This window comes from Durio zibethinus, unplaced genomic scaffold (genome assembly GCF_047325235.1).
Source record: "Durio zibethinus cultivar Kanyao isolate XHJ-2024 unplaced genomic scaffold, ASM4732523v1 HiC_scaffold_400, whole genome shotgun sequence".
In the NCBI taxonomy this organism is placed as follows: Eukaryota; Viridiplantae; Streptophyta; class Magnoliopsida; order Malvales; family Malvaceae; genus Durio; species Durio zibethinus.
The window spans coordinates 727,501-735,000 of record NW_028323023.1 but is presented as its reverse complement, the minus strand read 5'-3'; positions in this window follow the sequence as shown (position 1 = coordinate 735,000).

Genomic DNA, 7,500 nt, shown 5'->3' with positions numbered 1-7,500 from the left:
CATTGGGGTTCCGACGATTGGGAGGGGGGCCGGGGGGGTGTGCGCACATGATGTGCGATGGGTGCTGGTACTTGGCCTTGTGTTGGCCCCCTATCCCTCATCAAACCTCTGAGAATTCACACCCCCTTAAAGAGCATTTGAGATTTTACAGGTTTGCTACCAGTAGCCGTTAAAGTGTCTGAAATGGGGACACTTTTTTCAAACGGTCACAAAATCTTCTCTACTTCGAGTTTTTAGCTGAATTTTTTTGTGCATGCCAACAAAAATAGAAGGATCATGCCTACAAAATTTGGGGCCAAAAATCCTTATAAAAAAATTTTAAAAAATCCCGAACCGCAAAAAGTTTCGAAAATCGTGAAAAATAGAAAACGAGTCATCCTCCAATGAAACTTCACGTGAAGGCTTAGGGGACCATTGTATGAATTTACAAGCCATAAAAATGGCATTGGCACGGCAGAAATTTGAAGATGTGCCTAAACCCACCAGGGCCCAGCGTGTGCCGATGGTGCTCGAGGCAACCGCCCGCACCAGGGCCCAGCGTGTGCCGATGGTGCTCGAGGCAACCGACCGCACCAGGGCCCAGCGTGTGCCGATGGTGGTCGAGGCAACCGCCCGCACCAGGGCCCAGCGTGTGCCGATGGTGGTCGAGGCAACCTGCCGCACCAGGGCGGAGCGTGTGCCGATGGTGGTCGAGGCAAGCGCCCGCACCAGGGCCCAGCGTGTGCCGATGGTGGTCGAGGCAAGCGCCCGCACCAGGGCCCAGCGTGTGCCGATGGTGGTCGAGGCTGCCGATGGTGGTCGAGGCAACCTGCCGCACCAGGGCCCAGCGTGTGCCGATGGTGCTCGAGGCAACCGACCGCACCAGGGCCGAGCGTGTGCCGATGGTGCTCGAGGCAAGCTGCCGCACCAGGGCCCAGCGTGTGCCGATGGTGGTCGAGGCAACCGCCCGCACCAGGGCCCAGCGTGTGCCGATGGTGATCGAGGCAACCGACCGCACCAGGGCCCAGCGTGTGCCGATGGTGCTCGAGGCAACCTGCCGCACCAGGGCCCAGCGTGTGCCGATGGTCGTCGAGGGAACCTGCCGCACCAGGGCCCAGCGTGTGCCGATGGTGGTCGAGGCAAGCGCCCGCACCAGGGCCCAGCGTGTGCCGATGGTGCTCGGGCCCAGCGTGTGCCGATGGTGCTCGAGGCAACCGACCGCACCAGGGCCCAGCGTGTGCCGATGGTGCTCGAGGCAACCTGCCGCACCAGGGCCCAGCGTGTGCCGATGGTGCTCGAGGCAACCTGCCGCACCAGGGCCCAGCGTGTGCCGATGGTGGTCGAGGCAAGCGCCCGCACCAGGGCCCAGCGTGTGCCGATGGTGCTCGAGGCAACCGACCGCACCAGGGCCCAGCGTGTGCCGATGGTGGTCGAGGCAAGCGGCAGCACCAGGGCCCAGCGTGTGCCGATGGTGGTCGAGGCAAGCGCCCGCACCAGGGCCCAGCGTGTGCCGATGGTGGTCGAGGCAAGCGCCCGCACCAGGGCCCAACGTGTGCCGATGGTGCTGGGGGCAACCGCCCGCACCAGGGCCCAGCGTGTGCCGATGGTGATCGAGGCAACCGCCCGCCCCAGGGCCCAGCGTGTGCCGATGGTGGTCGAGGCAAGCGCCCGCACCAGTGCCCAGCGTGTGCCGATGGTGGTCGAGGCAAGGGCCCGCACCAGGGCCCAGCTTTTGCCGATGGTGATCGAGGCAACCGGCCGCTCCAGGGCCCAGCGTGTGCCGATGGTTATCGGGGCAACCGGCCGCACCAGGGCCCAGGGTCTGCCGATGGTGCTCGAGGCAACCGCCCGCACCAAGGCTCAGCATGTGCCGCTGGTGATCGAGGCAACAACCCACACCAGGGCCCAGCTTGTGCCGATGGCGGTCGAGGCAAGTGCCCGTACCGAAGGGCAGCCTATGCCGATGATGGTCGATGCATGTGCCATCACCATGCGTCATCATGTGCCATTGATGGTCGAGGCCTTGGCCGAAGTTCGATTTTGAGCCACGGTGCCCATGCTTGGCTCCAGCATGTGCTGGTGCCGCATTTTTTTCACTCGGGACAGCATCGCCGGAGCATCGCCGGAGTACCGCCGGAGAACCTGACCGGCGGCATTGGGGTTCCGGCGATTGGGAGGGGGGCCGGGGGGGTGTGCGCACATGATGTGCGATGGGTGCTGGTACTTGGCCTTGTGTTGGCCCCCTATCCCTCATCAAACCTCTGAGAATTCACACCCCCTTAAAGAGCATTTGAGATTTTACAGGTTTGCTACCAGTAGCCGTTTAAGTGTCTGAAATGGGGACACTTTTTTCAAACGGTCACAAAATCTTCTCTACTTCGAGTTTTTAGCTGAATTTTTTTGTGCATGCCAACAAAAATAGAAGGATCATGCCTACAAAATTTGGGGCCAAAAATCCTTATAAAAAAATTTTAAAAAATCCCGAACCGCAAAAAGTTTCGAAAATCGTGAAAAATAGAAAACGAGTCATCCTCCAACGAAACTTCACGTGAAGGCTTAGGGGACCATTGTATGAATTTACAAGCCATAAAAATGGCATTGGCACGGCAGAAATTTGAAGATGTGCCTAAACCCACCAGGGCCCAGCGTGTGCCGATGGTGCTCGAGGCAACCGCCCGCACCAGGGCCCAGCGTGTGCCGATGGTGCTCGAGGCAAGCGCCCGCACCAGGGCCCAGCGTGTGCCGATGGTGGTCGAGGCAACCGCCCGCACCAGGGCCGATAGTGTGCCGATGGTGCTCGAGGCAACCTGTCGCACCAGGGCCCAGCGTGTGCCGATGGTGATCGAGGCAACCTGCCGCACCAGGGCCCAGCGTGTGCCGATGGTGGTCGAGGCAAGTTCCCGCACCAGGGCCCAGCGTGTGCCGATGGTGGTCGAGGCAAGTTCCCGCACCAGGGCCCAGCGTGTGCCGATGGTGCTCGAGGCAACCTGCCGCACCAGGGCCCAGCGTCTGCCGATGGTGCTCGAGGCAACCTGCCGCACCAGGGCCCAGCGTGTGCGGATGGTGGTCGAGGCAAGCGCCCGCACCAGGGCCCAGCGTGTGCCGATGGTGGTCGAGGCAAGCGCCCGCACCAGGGCCCAGCGTGTGCCGATGGTGGTCGAGGCAAGCGCCCGCACCAGGGCCCAGCGTGTGCCGATGGTGGTCGAGGCAACCGCCCGCACCAGGGCCCAGCGTGTGCCGATGGTGCTCGAGGCAACCTGCCGCACCAGGGCCCAGCGTGTGCCGATGGTGCTCGAGGCAACCGACCGCACCAGGGCCGAGCGTGTGCCGATGGTGGTCGAGGCAAGCGCCCGCACCAGGGCCCAGCGTGTGCCGATGGTGGTCGAGGCAACCTGCCGCACCAGGGCCCAGCGTGTGCCGATGGTGGTCGAGGCAAGCGCCCGCACCAGTGCCCAGCGTGTGCCGATGGTGGTCGAGGCAAGCGCCCGCACCAGGGCCCAGCTTTTGCCGATGGTGATCGAGGCAACCGGCCGCTCCAGGGCCCAGCGTGTGCCGATGGTTATCGGGGCAACCGGCCGCACCAGGGCCCAGGGTCTGCCGATGGTGCTCGAGGCAACCGCCCGCACCAAGGCTCAGCATGTGCCGCTGGTGATCGAGGCAACAACCCACACCAGGGCCCAGCTTGTGCCGATGGCGGTCGAGGCAAGTGCCCGTACCGAAGGGCAGCCTATGCCGATGATGGTCGATGCATGTGCCATCACCATGCGTCATCATGTGCCATTGATGGTCGAGGCCTTGGCCGAAGTTCGATTTTGAGCCACGGTGCCCATGCTTGGCTCCAGCATGTGCTGGTGCCGCATTTTTTTCACTCGGGACAGCATCGCCGGAGCATCGCCGGAGTACCGCCGGAGAACCTGACCGGCGGCATTGGGGTTCCGGCGATTGGGAGGGGGGCCGGGGGGGTGTGCGCACATGATGTGCGATGGGTGCTGGTACTTGGCCTTGTGTTGGCCCCCTATCCCTCATCAAACCTCTGAGAATTCACACCCCCTTAAAGAGCATTTGAGATTTTACAGGTTTGCTACCAGTAGCCGTTAAAGTGTCTGAAATGGGGACACTTTTTTCAAACGGTCACAAAATCTTCTCTACTTCGAGTTTTTAGCTGAATTTTTTTGTGCATGCCAACAAAAATAGAAGGATCATGCCTACAAAATTTGGGGCCAAAAATCCTTATAAAAAAATTTTAAAAAATCCCGAACCGCAAAAAGTTTCGAAAATCGTGAAAAATAGAAAACGAGTCATCCTCCAACGAAACTTCACGTGAAGGCTTAGGGGACCATTGTATGAATTTACAAGCCATAAAAATGGCATTGGCACGGCAGAAATTTGAAGATGTGCCTAAACCCACCAGGGCCCAGCGTGTGCCGATGGTGCTCGAGGCAACCGCCCGCACCAGGGCCCAGCGTGTGCCGATGGTGCTCGAGGCAAGCGCCCGCACCAGGGCCCAGCGTGTGCCGATGGTGGTCGAGGCAACCGCCCGCACCAGGGCCGATAGTGTGCCGATGGTGCTCGAGGCAACCTGTCGCACCAGGGCCCAGCGTGTGCCGATGGTGATCGAGGCAACCTGCCGCACCAGGGCCCAGCGTGTGCCGATGGTGGTCGAGGCAAGTTCCCGCACCAGGGCCCAGCGTGTGCCGATGGTGGTCGAGGCAAGTTCCCGCACCAGGGCCCAGCGTGTGCCGATGGTGCTCGAGGCAACCTGCCGCACCAGGGCCCAGCGTCTGCCGATGGTGCTCGAGGCAACCTGCCGCACCAGGGCCCAGCGTGTGCGGATGGTGGTCGAGGCAAGCGCCCGCACCAGGGCCCAGCGTGTGCCGATGGTGGTCGAGGCAACCGCCCGCACCAGGGCCCAGCGTGTGCCGATGGTGGTCGAGGCAAGCGCCCGCACCAGGGCCCAGCGTGTGCCGATGGTGGTCGAGGCAACCGCCCGCACCAGGGCCCAGCGTGTGCCGATGGTGCTCGAGGCAACCTGCCGAGGCAAGTTCCCGCACCAGGGCCCAGCGTGTGCCGATGGTGGTCGAGGCAAGTTCCCGCACCAGGGCCCAGCGTGTGCCGATGGTGCTCGAGGCAACCTGCCGCACCAGGGCCCAGCGTCTGCCGATGGTGCTCGAGGCAACCTGCCGCACCAGGGCCCAGCGTGTGCGGATGGTGGTCGAGGCAAGCGCCCGCACCAGGGCCCAGCGTGTGCCGATGGTGGTCGAGGCAAGCGCCCGCACCAGGGCCCAGCGTGTGCCGATGGTGGTCGAGGCAAGCGCCCGCACCAGGGCCCAGCGTGTGCCGATGGTGGTCGAGGCAACCGCCCGCACCAGGGCCCAGCGTGTGCCGATGGTGCTCGAGGCAACCTGCCGCACCAGGGCCCAGCGTGTGCCGATGGTGCTCGAGGCAACCGACCGCACCAGGGCCGAGCGTGTGCCGATGGTGGTCGAGGCAAGCGCCCGCACCAGGGCCCAGCGTGTGCCGATGGTGGTCGAGGCAACCTGCCGCACCAGGGCCCAGCGTGTGCCGATGGTGGTCGAGGCAACCGCCCGCACCAGGGCCCAGCGTGTGCCGATGGTGATCGAGGCAACCGACCGCACCAGGGCCCAGCGTGTGCCGATGGTGCTCGAGGCAACCTGCCGCACCAGGGCCCAGCGTGTGCCGATGGTCGTCGAGGGAACCTGCCGCACCAGGGCCCAGCGTGTGCCGATGGTGGTCGAGGCAAGCGCCCGCACCAGGGCCCAGCGTGTGCCGATGGTGCTCGAGGCAACCGACCGCACCAGGGCCCAGCGTGTGCCGATGGTGGTCGAGGCAACCGCCCGCACCAGGGCCCAGCGTGTGCCGATGGTGGTCGAGGCAACCTGCCGCACCAGGGCGGAGCGTGTGCCGATGGTGGTCGAGGCAAGCGCCCGCACCAGGGCCCAGCGTGTGCCGATGGTGGTCGAGGCTGCCGATGGTGGTCGAGGCAACCTGCCGCACCAGGGCCCAGCGTGTGCCGATGGTGCTCGAGGCAACCGACCGCACCAGGGCCGAGCGTGTGCCGAGCACCAAGCTGCCGCACCAGGGCCCAGCGTGTGCCGATGGTGGTCGAGGCAACCGCCCGCACCAGGGCCCAGCGTGTGCCGATGGTGCTCGAGGCAACCTGCCGCACCAGGGCCCAGCGTGTGCCGATGGTCGTCGAGGGAACCTGCCGCACCAGGGCCCAGCGTGTGCCGATGGTGGTCGAGGCAAGCGCCCGCACCAGGGCCCAGCGTGTGCCGATGGTGCTCGAGGCAACCGACCGCACCAGGGCCCAGCGTGTGCCGATGGTGCTCGAGGCAACCTGCCGCACCAGGGCCCAGCGTGTGCCGATGGTGGTCGAGGCAAGCGCCCGCACCAGGGCCCAGCGTGTGCCGATGGTGGTCGAGGCAAGCGCCCGCACCAGGGCCCAGCGTGTGCCGATGGTGCTCGAGGCAACCGACCGCACCAGGGCCCAGCGTGTGCCGATGGTGGTCGAGGCAAGCGGCCGCACCAGGGCCCAGCGTGTGCCGATGGTGGTCGAGGCAAGCGCCCGCACCAGGGCCCAGCGTGTGCCGATGGTGGTCGAGGCAAGCGCCCGCACCAGGGCCCAACGTGTGCCGATGGTGCTGGGGGCAACCGCCCGCACCAGGGCCCATCGTGTGCCGATGGTGATCGAGGCAACCGCCCGCCCCAGGGCCCAGCGTGTGCCGATGGTGGTCGAGGCAAGCGCCCGCACCAGTGCCCAGCGTGTGCCGATGGTGGTCGAGGCAAGCGCCCGCACCAGGGCCCAGCTTTTGCCGATGGTGATCGAGGCAACCGGCCGCTCCAGGGCCCAGCGTGTGCCGATGGTTATCGGGGCAACCGGCCGCACCAGGGCCCAGGGTCTGCCGATGGTGCTCGAGGCAACCGCCCGCACCAAGGCTCAGCATGTGCCGCTGGTGATCGAGGCAACAACCCACACCAGGGCCCAGCTTGTGCCGATGGCGGTCGAGGCAAGTGCCCGTACCGAAGGGCAGCCTATGCCGATGATGGTCGATGCATGTGCCATCACCATGCGTCATCATGTGCCATTGATGGTCGAGGCCTTGGCCGAAGTTCGATTTTGAGCCACGGTGCCCATGCTTGGCTCCAGCATGTGCTGGTGCCGCATTTTTTTCACTCGGGACAGCATCGCCGGAGCATCGCCGGAGTACCGCCGGAGAACCTGACCGGCGGCATTGGGGTTCCGGCGATTGGGAGGGGGGCCGGGGGGGTGTGCGCACATGACGTGCGATGGGTGCTGGTGCTTGGCCCTTGTGTTGGCCCCCTATCCCTCATCAAACCTCTGAGAACTCACACCCCCTTAAAGAGCGTTTGAGATTTTACAGGTTTGCTGCCAGTAGCCGTTAAAGTGTCTGAAACGGGGACACTTTTTTCAAACGGTCACGAAATCTTCTCCGGTTCGAGTTTTTAGCTGAATTTTTTTGTGCATGCCAACAAAAATAG